We start from the raw sequence: 12991 nt of genomic DNA, 5'->3' as shown, positions 1-12991 counted from the left end.
AGACTTTGAAATAAAGACTGCACTGCTCAATTTGATGCCTAAGTTTCATGGCTTACCTGCTCAAGAGCCTATCAAGCACCTGAGAGATTTTCAAGCAGCCTGTTCTACTATCAGGCGTGATGGTGCGAATGAAACTTCTATTTTGCTAAAAGCCTTCCCGTTCTCTCTTAAGGGAAAGGCGAGAGAGTGGTACTACACTCAACTCGCAGCAACTGTATCCAACAGGGATACACTTAGAAGAGAATTTTTGGAAAAATTCTTTCCAGCTGAAGTTACTGATAAACTGAGGAAAGACATTTCCATGATTGTTCAGGATGAATCCGAAACTCTCTATGAATACTGGGAGCGCTTCAATAATCTTCTGGAAGCTTGCCCCCACCATATGATTGACAAGATAGTATTACTCGGTTACGTCACACAGGGCATGAGGCCCCAAGATAAGACCACATTGGAAAGTGCTAGCAATGGGTTTATGAAAAAGTACAAGACCACTGATGAGGCATGGCAATTGATCAGCGACTTAGCTGAATCTACTTGGAATCACAGGCAGAAACAAGGTCGTTCAAAAGCCGTTGCAGAAGTATCCTCTAGCAGAGAGACTGCTGCTCTAACTCAGAGTATCTGTGAAATGACCAACTTGCTAAAGCAGATGCAATTGAATCAACAACAAGTTCAGCAAGCCCAACCTTCTCCACCACAGCAAAGCCAACAGTTAGTCCCACAGAGAGTTTGCAGAATCTGTGCTAATTATAGCCAATATACTGATGAATGTTCGCAGCTCCAGCAGGAAGACAACACCGTGGCAGCCACTCATAACTTCTATGACCGCCCAAACCAAGGGTACAATCAAGGTGGCAATTACAGCCATGGATGGCAGGACAATTCTAACCAGAATTGGAGGGACAACAACAACAGAGGAAGAAGAGACAATTAGGGAAATCAGAGGTGGAATAATAATAACAATAGGCAGCAGAACCAGAACCAGCCTTACAGAGCACCTCACTTGAGGCAATCCCAAGGACCACAGAATACCCAACAGCAGACCTCTCAAATTACTTATCCTTCCTCATCTTCTAATGATGATTTACTACACTCCATTGATCGGAGACAACAGACCATGGAAAATAACCTTTATGCTACACTAAATGGTCTGAACTCTACCTGCAAGCTCTTGTCTCACAGACTGGCTCAATGAATAACTCCAATAACCAGCCTTTGAGCTCCAATGGAATCCCCTCTCAACCATTACCCAATCCAAAGGGTGGCATTAATGCCATCACCCTAACGTCCGGAACCACACTGCAAGAGAGGAATCAGGAGGAGCCAAGCTCACCAGAACAAGCCTCAACTGAAGAGGTAGTGGAAGTAGAAGATGTTGAAGAGGAAGAGGACATACAGGACATAGCTTAAAAGGAAGAAGTTCAACCACAGGAGGATGCACCACAGGGCGCAGATACTGCAGAAGACACCACTCCCATTCCATTTCCACAACTTGCAAGGAAGCCCAGGAAGCAGCTGGAACCTGACCCCAAAATGGTAGAGATATTCAAAAAGGTTGAGGTAACTGTTCCTCTTTTTGATGTTATTCAACAGGTACCTAAATATGCAAAGTTTCTAAAAGATTTATGTATACATAAAGACAAAATTAATGAATTAGAAACTATTCCTTTAGGTAGTTCCATATCTGCTTTAATGGGAGGTTTACCTGAAAAGTGTAGTGACCCAGGTCCTTGTATGGTTAATTGTACTATTGGTGGTGTGGTATTTTATGACTGCATGTGTGATTTAGGAGCATGTGTGAGTATAATGCCTTTTTCTATATATGATATTTTGAGGCTCCCTCCCTTAAAAAGGTCGGCAGCTCGTTTTGTGTTAGCAGATAAAAGCATTATTACAGTGGCCGGAGTTGCTGAAGATGTATTAGTGGGCATTAAGGGGCTCACATTCCCCACTGATTTTTATATCCTGGAGATGCCCCAAAATGACTCAGAGAAGTCATCATCAATCCTACTTGGAAGACCATTCCTGAAGACATCAAAGTTCAAATTGGATGCTTTTTCAGGAACATACTCTTTTGAAATAGATGGCCGATTAGTAAGTTTCAATCTAAATGGAGTTATGAAGCACCCTCCAGAAGATCATTCTATCTTCCAGTGTGACATCATAGATGAAACTGTAGCTGAAGTTCACCAGGAGGAGTTAGAGGAGAAGCACACAGGACAAGGTCCGAGTGTGGGGACACTCTTGAACGACAATGAGGGCACTTTGCCATTATCACCAGCTCCAGATAATCCAGAGCCTAACCATGAGCAGAAGTTAGAGTTGAAACCCCTTCCCCCACACCTCAAGTATGCTTACCTTGAGGACAAGCAGAAGTTTCCAGTTATCATTGCACGGGAACTCACTTCTCAACAAGAAGAGCAGTTACTTAGTGTGCTGAGGAGGCACAAGAAGGCAATTGGGTGGAATTTGGCAGATATAGTAGGCATCAACCCTCAAGTATGTGAGCACAAAATATTTTTAGAAGAGGGAGCAAGGCCCGTTCATCAACCCCAGAGAAGACTGAACCCCACTATCTTAGAGGTTATCAAGAAGTAAGTGACCAGACTACTGGAGGCAGATATCATATATCCCATCTCAGACAGTGAATGGATAAGCCCAGTACAAGTGGTGCCAAAGAAGTATGGAGTCACTACAGTGAAGAATGAGCATGGAGAGCTCATAGCAACCAGAGTACAGAACGCTTGGAGGGTCTGCATTGACTACAGACGCCTCAACCAAGCAACCCGTAAGGATCACTATCCTCTTCCATTCATTGATCAAATGCTGGATCGCCTGTCAGGTAAATCACATTATTGCTTTTTAGATGGTTATATAGGATATTTCAAGATTCATATAGCTCCTGAGGATCAGGAAAAGACCACTTTTACATGTCCTTTTGGGACTTATGCTTACAAGAGAATGCCCTTTGGCTTGTGCAATGCACCAGCTACCTTCCAAAGGTGCATGATGAGTCTTTTCTCTGATCTTATTGAGGACTGTCTGGAAGTTTTTATGGATGATTTTAGTGTTTATGGTGATTTCTTTAGCCTTTTCTTAGATGGATTATCTAGGGTATTAGATAGATGTGTCAGTACAAACCTTGTATTAAATTTCGAAAAATGTCATTCTATAGTTAAACAAGGTATTGTGCTAGGACATGTTGTGTCTAATACTGGCATTTTTGTAGATCCAGCAAAGGTGGATGTTATTTCTAGTTTACCTTACCCCTCTTCTGTGAGGGAAGTCCGTTCGTTCCTTGGCCATGCAGGTTTTTATAGGAGATTCATTAAGGACTTCAGTAAGGTAGCACTTCCCTTATCCAGACTACTGCAGAAGGATATTGAGTTCGAGTTCAGTGAGGATTGCAAACAAGCGTTTGATAAGCTGAAGACTGCCCTGACTCAAGCCCCAATTGTGAGAGGACCAGACTGGAGCCAGCCATTCGAAATAATGTGCGACGCTTCCAATCATGCAGTAGGAGCAGCATTGGCTCAGCGTGAAGGTAAGGATCCTTTTGTTATTGCTTATGCGTCTAAAACTCTAGATGCCGCATAGTCCAATTACACTACTACTGAGAAAGAGCTTCTTGCTATTGTTTTTGCTCTGGATAAATTCCAAGCCTATTTACTTGGTATGAAGGTAGTAGTGTACTCAGACCACGCATCTCTAAAGTATCTATTAGCTAAAAAGGAGTCCAAACCAAGGCTTATACGTTGGATACTGCTATTAAAGAATTTGATTTAGAAATTAAGGATAGGAGTGGTAACCAGAATTTAGTGGCAGACCACTTGAGTCGCCTTGAGCATATTACAGATAACCCCACTCCTATAGCTGATAATTTCCCGTTTGATAACCTGCAAGCAGTATCTGAGGTAGTCCCTTGGTATGCACCTGTAGCTAATTATCTAGTTAGCCGCACCTTTCCTCCAAACTTTTCTAAGCATCAAAGAGACAAGCTGAAAAGCGAGTCTAAATATTATATATGGGATGACCCATATTTATGAAGATGTGGCGCTGACCAGGTAATTAGACGGTGTGTGCCTCAATCAGAATTTCAGTCCATCTTAGAGGCCTGTCACTCATCTGAGAGTGGAGGACATTTTGGCCCTCAAAGAACAGCTAGAAAAATTTTAGACTGTGGATTCTGGTAGCCTACTCTTTTTAGAGACGCTGCTGAGTTTTGTAAATCTTGTTTCCCATGCCAAAAATTTGGTAATATATCCAAGAGGGATGAGATGCCTCAACAAATTATGCTTTTCTGTGAAATTTTTTATGTTTGGGGCATTGACTTCATGGGTCCATTTCCAAATTCTAATGGTTATTTTTATATATTGTTAGCTATGGATTACGTTTCCAAATGGGTGGAAGCAATTCCTACCCGCACTGATGATGCTAACACTGTTGTTTCCTTTGTGAGAAACCACATTATTTGTCGCTTTGGATCACCACGAGCAATTGTGAGCGATCAAGGCACCCATTTTTGTAACAGGAGACTAACAGGATTAATGAAGAAGCATGGAATAATTCATAAGGTTACAACAGCCTACCATCCTCAGACTAATGGGCAAGCCGAGGTGTCAAACAGAGAGATAAAGCGTATCTTGCAGAAGATAGTCAAACCTCATAGAAGAGATTGGAGCTCTAGGCTACAAGATGCACTCTGGGCATATAGAACAGCATACAAAACACCCATTGGGATGAGTCCTTTCCGCTTAGTTTATGGAAAAGCTTGTCATCTCCTTGTTGAAGTAGAGCACAAAGCCTTTTGGGCAGTAAAGGAGTGCAACATGGGAATTGAGAAAGCCAGAGCTGAAAGGAAGTTGCAACTGCAAGAACTGGAAAGCCTTCGCCTAGAAGCTTATGAGAACTCAAGACTATACAAGGAGAAGATGAAGGCTGTACATGATCAGCACATTAAGAGAAAAGAGTTCCAACCTGGGGACTTAGTCCTCCTTTACAAATCTCGACTGAGGCTCATGCCAGGCAAGTTGAGATCAAGATGGGAAGGTCCATACAGAGTAGAGAAGGCCGAACCGTACGGAGTTTATCACCTAAGTCATCCTTCAAGCTTTGAACTTATCAAAGTCAATGGACATCGTTTGAAGCTGTACCATGGCGAGCAGATGAAGAAAAACAAGGAGCTCGAGATCTTCCTCTTGGAAGATCCCCACATAGCCGAAGCCTGAGCTAGTGGAGCGTCCAACTTACGAACGTTAAAGCAAAGTGCTAGGTGGGAGACAACCCACCATGGTATGATCGTTCTCTTCCTTATTTTTAGTTTTCATATTCAATAACTCTTCTCCTTATTAGTGCATTTCGTGCATCTGCATTTCTATACATTTATTTCAAAAAAAAAAAAGAATATTTCACGCGACGTGACAACCTCATTGACGCGACCGCGTCACAGGAGATTGGAGGAAATAATAAAACAAACAAAGAGTCACGCAAGAGTGTGGCTGGAGGCGTGCCAGTGGCACAAATCGCCCCACACGACCGCGTCACCGACACGTCCGCGTCACATGAGAATATTGGCCTCCCACGCGACCGCGTCACTCACGCGTCCGCGTGCCCTGGAATTCGACGTCAAAAGGGTGCACGACCGAAAGTTGTGCTAGAGTGGTGCTGGATTGGTGCTGAACACACAATCCTTCCCACGCGGCCGCGTGACCGATGCGACCGCGTTATATCCTTCTCATGACCACTCACGCGATCGCATGCCTCACGCGATCGCGTCACGCAATATTTGGCAATTAATGATTTTGAACAGCGAGTTGTGCGAGTGCGAGGCTGCCCTCGCGCCAGTGGCATAAAACGGGTCACGCGACCGCGTCAATCAGTATCAGTGCAAGTTGCGCGACCGCGTACCCCACGCGACCGCGTCGATTGCGCCGCACAGCTTCCCTGATTTGCCACTTATCTTATCTTTCTCTTCCCCAAATCCTATTTTTCCTTTTTCCCTCCTTAATTCTTCTTTCTCTCTTCTTCCTTCTTTCTCACTTTTTACACTCTCACTCTCTCTCTCACCCCCATTAACAAGGTTTTCTTTTCTTCTTCCCTCCTTACTTTTCTATTTTTCTTCTTATTTTTATATGTTATCTTCTTTTCTTTTCTTTTTACTTTCATTATCCATATTTTCTTTTTCTTTCTTTTTCCTTTTTACTTGGTGTTAGAAATTTATTTGAGTCATTATTTCTCATTATATGCTTGTGGATTGTTGTAAATTTGTTTGGCAATTATATATTACTTTTTAAAGGGTTTCTTGCATGTTCAATTTAATACTTTCTATACCTTAATTATCATGCATGCTATGTGCTTGTGAAAAAGCCCATATGGCATTATGCATTTTTCTACATTATTCTACTATTCAATGCTTGCGTTTCACAAATTCCCTTTACTATTGTATTCATTGAAATTAATTGTCAATACAAACGTGATGGTTTGTTACGAGTGATGCTTGATCTATGCTACTCATGCCTTTGCCAGCATGCCAATAAACACCTTGCATTCACTTGTCATCATATGCACTAACTATTTTCCATTGATGACTTTTCACATGTAGTCATGACCATGTGTTAACATCATTTACCTTTTACTGTGCATTCATCACCACCCTTTTCCGTTCTCTCCCTTGCTCTATCTCTTTGAATTTAATTTACTTTTTCTTCCCTTTTTCAGAATGGCCACCAAGAAGGGCAAAGAGAAAGCTACTCCCAAATCAACAGCAATGAGAGGAACAAAGAGAGCACTAGTGGCAGAGCCTTCTTCAACTGCGGTAAAGCCCTCAACAAAGAGACTTAAGAGGATTATAAAGGTTGATGATAAAGAAAAAGCCTTCCCAGCAAAGGACACTGCGCGATTTCCAAATCGCTACTGTGAGCAGATGTTCCCCATCCTGGCAGAAAGGAGTTACAACAATGAATACCTTCTTCTCTTCCCAAACCATATTGCTATATTTGTTGAGCCACAAATTGTACAAAGACAATGGGGTGTCCTACAGAGACAGCCGAGGCAGGTCAATCTTTCTTGGATAGTCGAGTTCTACTCCAACTTCCACCTGCCAACCTGATGACAAGTCATCTTAGCCTAGTTTCACTAGCCTTTTTCTTTTGTTTCCAATTGAATTATGCACTTTCTTGAGCCACAAGCAAGCCAATTGGGTAGATTTTCATGTTTTCTTTGATTTAATCAACCATAGATAAATTAATGCAATTTCATGAGGATTTATGCTATAATTGCCACATATTATAAAAGAATGACAATCTCATGATTTTGAGCATAGCTTTGATGTGTTGGGTTGATTAATGATAGGTTAAGAAAGCTTGGAGAAAGGTTGAAGCAAGAAGGAATGGCTAGGAGCAAGAGAGAACAAAAAGTTTGAGCAAAAGTTTGCCTCAAACTTTAGCTCAAACTTTCGGATAAGTGAAAACACACCAGGGAACAAAAAGCTTGAGCAAAAGTTTGCCTCAAACTTTAGCTCAAACTTTTGGGAGAAAAGCTTGAGCCAACGTTTGCCTCAAACTTTTTGGCAAACGTTGGCATCACAAATCAACACCCTGGAGAGAAAAAGTTTGCGCCAACGTTTGCCTCAAACTTTTTGGCAAACGTTGGCGCCATCAGCAACACACCCTGGAGACAAAAAGTTTGCGCCAACGTTTGCCTCAAACTTTTTGGCAAACGTTGGCGCCATGAGAGTGCATAAGGGGGCCAACGTTTGAGCAAAAGTTTGACCCCAAACTTTAGCTCAAACGTTGGTAGCAGCAAGAATGGGGCAGCTGATGTAAAAAGTTTGGGTAAAAGTTTGCCTCAAACTTTTACTCAAACTTTTACTCAAGCTTTAATAATTTCCAACCCGGTTCACTTTGGTTCTCTCTCCAACTCCAAGAGTAATCAACCAAGGCCTCTATCAACCCAATTCCATCAAGAGCAATGGCCCAATTCAAGGCTTGAAGACCATTTGAAAAAAGTGTATAAATAGCTTAAGATTTAAGTTTTTAGGGAGCTTTCTTTTCGGTTTTGATTGAGTGCACTTAGTAGAGAGCTAAACTTTACATTTAGCATTGTTGTTTTAATTCAAGAGAATTTGGGAGGAGAATTAATCTCTCTTCTTCCTTATTCTTGCCCAACACTCTTTACTTTTCTTGTCTTGGATCTTGGGTTGGAGAATTGAAGGAATTCTGTTTCAATCTCATCCTGAGATCTCTTGTTAAATTTTACTGCATAATTGAATTTCCATTTCTGTTACTTGCTTCTTCATCTACTTTCTCAGTAATTTACATTTCCTTTGCAATTGCTCTTGTTGGATCTAGGAAGGCATTGAGATCTAGACTTGGTTATCTAGTCTCTTGGGTCTTGAGATCTGAATTATCATTTTACTTTCTCTGTTTAACGCTTTTCATGTTCATTTACATTTCCGTTTTAGATCCAGTTCAATCCAAGCAATCTTTTACTCTTCTGTTTGTTGAATTTTACTTTTCCTTGTTTAGTTTCTGCAAATCCAACTCCCAATTTCCTTTACAATTTAAGCCATTTACATTTCTTGCACTTTAAGATTCTGCAATTTACATTTCTTGCGTTCTAAGTTTCTGCCATTTAATTTCTTGCTCTTTAAGATTCAGCACTTTATTTCCTGTTCTCTTTAATTTCATGCCAATTACCCATTCCCTTTATTTTCCATGCAATTTAAATTCTGCAAATCACAAATCACTCAACCAAATCTTGATTCGCTTGACTAAATCAACCACTAAACTAAAATTGCTCAATCCTTCAATCCCTGTGGGATCGACCTCACTCCCGTGAGTTATTATTACTTGATGCGACCCGGTGCACTTGCCGGTGAGTTTTGTGTCGGATCGTTTTCCACACATCACAACCCTACAGTCTGTCTTTGTCCGTCAGAAGCAAGTCCCCATTACAGAAGAGGCCATTCAAAAAGCTCTCAGTCTTTCCCTGTTCCAGAAGGGTTGGACGCCTTTCAAGAAGCCGCACTCATGCGCCAGATGTACCAATTTGACTGGAACGCCGTTCTCAGAGTTATCGCACTACCTGGCAGCAGATGGATCTATGGATACCATCGTACCCGCCCTAAGGGAATTTCGGCTTCAGTACTTACCTTGGAGGCTTGCGTATGGGCACAGATCATGTCCCATTACGTCTTTCCGAGCACTCACGAGTCCTCCTTCACTGCGAACATGGCCGTTTTACTATGGTGCATCCTTACAGACCAACCTCTGAACCTACCAAGACACATTTGGAATGCCATGGGACACATACAAATTGCGGGCAACTTACCTTTCCCCGCCTTGGTCTCAGATCTTATCTCAGCAGCCGGAGTCTCCTTCAGAGCTGGGAACACCAAAGCCATGCTTCCACGGGATGATCAATATGTCCCTAATGGGAAATATATCAGACCCTCAGTAGCCACTACAAGCCAGCCTATTGAACCGGCTGCAGACATTCCTCCTTCAACACCACAAGCACCTACAACAGACCAACTGCTCCATCAGATACTCGAAAGGTTGGATCGGCAGGAACACAAAGCTAAGATGAGAGAGCACCGTAACAAGCGCCGATTCATATAGCTCAAGGAGCTGATCATGGGAAAATTCAAGGACTCAGACACTCTGGACTCCACTTCTTTTACCAGCACAGGGAGCCATGATGGTCCCGACTGTGGAGATACTGCTACCAGCCCACCCCTGTTCCTAACAGATAGCACCGAGGACGGTGCAAAGCCTTAAGTGTGGGGAGGTCGGTCAGTACCTGACCTCCGGAGGTAATTTCTCTTCCCTAAACACCAATAAATTAGGATATTTAGTTAGTTTTTCTTTTATAGAATAGGATAAATTGCATAGTAATAGATTAGTTGCATGCATGTTCTACTTGATTGAAAAGACAATAAGTTTCTTCTAAGACTATATTTTTGGAACAAATTCTCACTAATTTTAATTAAAATTCTTATGTTAAATTTGCTTGAATTTGTATTTGGAACATGATTTTTAAGCTAAAGAACACACAACCTGTGAGATTTGAGCCTTTATGCATGGTTACATTATTTAACCATAATTATTTTATTCTTGTGTGTTTACTTCTCTATGATTGCAATCTATATTTTGTTTCATCCTATATGTCCAATGTTTATTATATTTATATGTTTGCATATGATTGAGGCCATTATTTGTTTAGCTCACTTATCCAAATTAAGCCTACCCTTTCAATTACCTTTGTTAGCCACTTTGAGCTTTTAAATCCCATTTGTTCTATATTCTACCACATTACTAGCCTTAAGCGGAAAAACAATTATATATCCCAAATTGAATCTTTGGTTAGCTTAAGATAGAATTGTGTGTGCTAATTAAGTATGGGAAATTGTGGGAACAAAAGATAATAAGGGAATGTGTCAGGATAATATAATGGAAATTTGGATACCTACTCATGTGAAACTATAAGAATTAAAAATCTATGTGCATTGATAAGCTATGTTTATTTTTATGCTTATATTGAAAAAAAAATATTCAATAAATAAATAAGTGGACAAAATTACCCCAATGTTAAGTTAAGAATTCAAAGATCAATGCACGTATGATAAAATTAAAATAAAAAGTTGATACATGAGTATGGAATGCGAAAGGGAAATTCTGGGTAGCTAGGTATGAATTCTAAAGCTATATAGAATATATATATAGGTTATGTAAAGCTTGGGTTAATTGAAGATTCAGTTTATAAGCTTACTTAGCCATATGTGTATCCTTACCATTACCTTGGCCCCATTACAACCTTGAAAAGACCTCATGATGTTTGCATTGGTATATTAAATGTTGTTGATTGATTAGGAGAAGAACAAAAAAATTAGAAAGCATGATTAGAGAAGGATAGAGTGATTACCCTATACACTAAAGAGACTAGAGTATACATACATCATCAGTGAGGGTTCAAGGCTTGAAATTTTATGTTCCCTGCTTTCATGAGTTATATTCTTGCACTTTTATCTGTTATCACTGTATAAGAATTGAATTAGTGGAATTTGATTTATATTTTGAAGAGCTTATTTGCTATTGATCAAGTGGACAAGAATCATATAGTTGCAATCATATATATAGGTTGCATTGCATTGCATGAGTTTTACATGTTCCTACTCATTTATTTTATCTCCTTCAACTAAGCATGAGGACATGCTAATGTTTAAGTGTGGGGAGGTTGATAAACCACTATTTTATGATTTATACTGTGTTTAATTGTGTGGTTTTATCATGATCTTTACCCACTTATTCATATGATTAGCATGCATTTATATTTCCTTCCTAAAATTATTACATGATTGAAAACTTGCTTCCTAGAGACTTTTAATTATGTATTTTAATTCTCCATTATTCCATTCGATGCCGTTATCTGTGTGTAAAGTGTTTCAGGCTTTATAGGGCATGAAGGAGTTGGAGATTGGAAAGGAAGCTTGCAAAAATGGAAGGAACACAAGAAATTCAGGAGATGACCAGCGAGAAGTGACGCGGCTGCATGGCTCGCGCGACCGCGTGGAAGAGAGGAAATCGCAGTGACGCGGCCGCATGGCTCACACGACCGCCCGAATTAGAATAGCACAAGTGACGCGGAGAAGTGGACAACGCGCCCGCGTGGCAAAGCAAAACGCCGAATGACGCGTCCGCATGAATGAAGCGATTGCGTGACGTGCGCGATCTGCATAATCTGTAGAATTCGCTGGGGGCGATTTTGGGCCCTGTTTTGACCCAGTTTTTGGCCCAAAAAAGCATACTAGAGCCAGAGAACATGCATAAACCAAAACAACATTCATTCTACACAGTTTTTAGTTTTTAGATCTAGTTTTACTCCTCTTCTAGGTTTTCTCTCTCTACACATTCATAGTTCTTAGGATTTTAATTTCTATTATTCTTTGCATTGGGATATTGAGAAGAGTTATTACCTCATCAAGACTTCGTCATTCTAGTTTGTTTTCTTTACTTGGCTTTACTATTCCATGTCCTTTAATTTACTCAATTTTACTATTGGATTATTTTAGAATTTATTAATACAAGAGTTACTTTTATTTTTAATTGCTTCCTTTGAGTTTTATTTATCATGTCTTTCTTTAATTCCCTTCCCTATGTTATGAGTTATACATTCACAATGAGCGAGTAGTTCCCTAACTTTATGGGGAGTTGATTGAAAGGAACCCTTGAGTTGGAATGCTCAAAAGAGAAATTGTAATTGGATTTATTGTTGAATTGCTCTCTAGTCACTAACGCCAGTCCTTCCAAGTAAGGGTATTGGGACTTGTGAATAGAAACAGCATTCCTACTTGTTTGACTTTCCCTTACCTAGTAAGGGATAACTAAATAGAACAACCTTCAATTATCAATTAATCTTGAGAGTACTGCAACAAGAATAGGGCTTCCAACTAATCTACTCCCAGTCAAGGCCTTTATTAAATTACTTAATTTCTCTAATTTAATTTCCTGTTTATTCAACTCAAACTCTTTTTGAAAACATCTGATTAATAAAATAGAACACCTTTCTGCAACTCGTTGGGAGACGACCTGGGATTCATACTCCCAGTATTTTAATTTTAATTTTTGTGACAACCCTTCTAAATTGATAAGCGGATTTTTGGTTGGTTAAGAACTATACTTGCAACGCATATTTTATAACAATTCTTGACTCGCCAATTTCTGCCACGTCACTTCTCTCTCTAAAACTAAACTAAAACTAGCCTAATGTGTGTTGTATGAAGTGAATGATGCCATCCCCTTCATTTCTTGGTCTATTTAGCCTTTTCCCGCCAAAAACTCAGCTCTAGATGGGGCCAGAAACCCTCCAAAATTGTCAGGTACGAGTTCTTCTTTAAAAGTCATGTGCGACCTTCGGCGTGTACGCGTACAGTGTGCATACGCGTCCATCGAGCTTTTTCCAAATCTTTGGCTTTTCATGATTTCTCCACTTT

The 12991-nt window shown here is 40.4% G+C and overlaps 1 non-coding gene across 1 annotated transcript; it reads right to left on the bottom strand.

Moving 5' to 3' along the window:
* Positions 1–280: 280 nt before the first annotated feature.
* Positions 281–388, bottom strand: LOC148577237 (small nucleolar RNA R71). The gene has a single exon (XR_015904105.1). It is a non-coding gene; the product is annotated as a small nucleolar RNA R71 (small nucleolar RNA).
* Positions 389–12991: the final 12603 nt, after the last annotated feature.

This window comes from Arachis ipaensis, chromosome B1, assembly GCF_059453495.1.
Source record: "Arachis ipaensis isolate K30076 ecotype BB chromosome B1, ASM5945349v1, whole genome shotgun sequence".
Taxonomy (NCBI): domain Eukaryota; kingdom Viridiplantae; phylum Streptophyta; class Magnoliopsida; order Fabales; family Fabaceae; genus Arachis; species Arachis ipaensis.
Note: the sequence above shows the minus strand (reverse complement) of the source record. Positions and strands in the feature narration are given on the sequence as shown.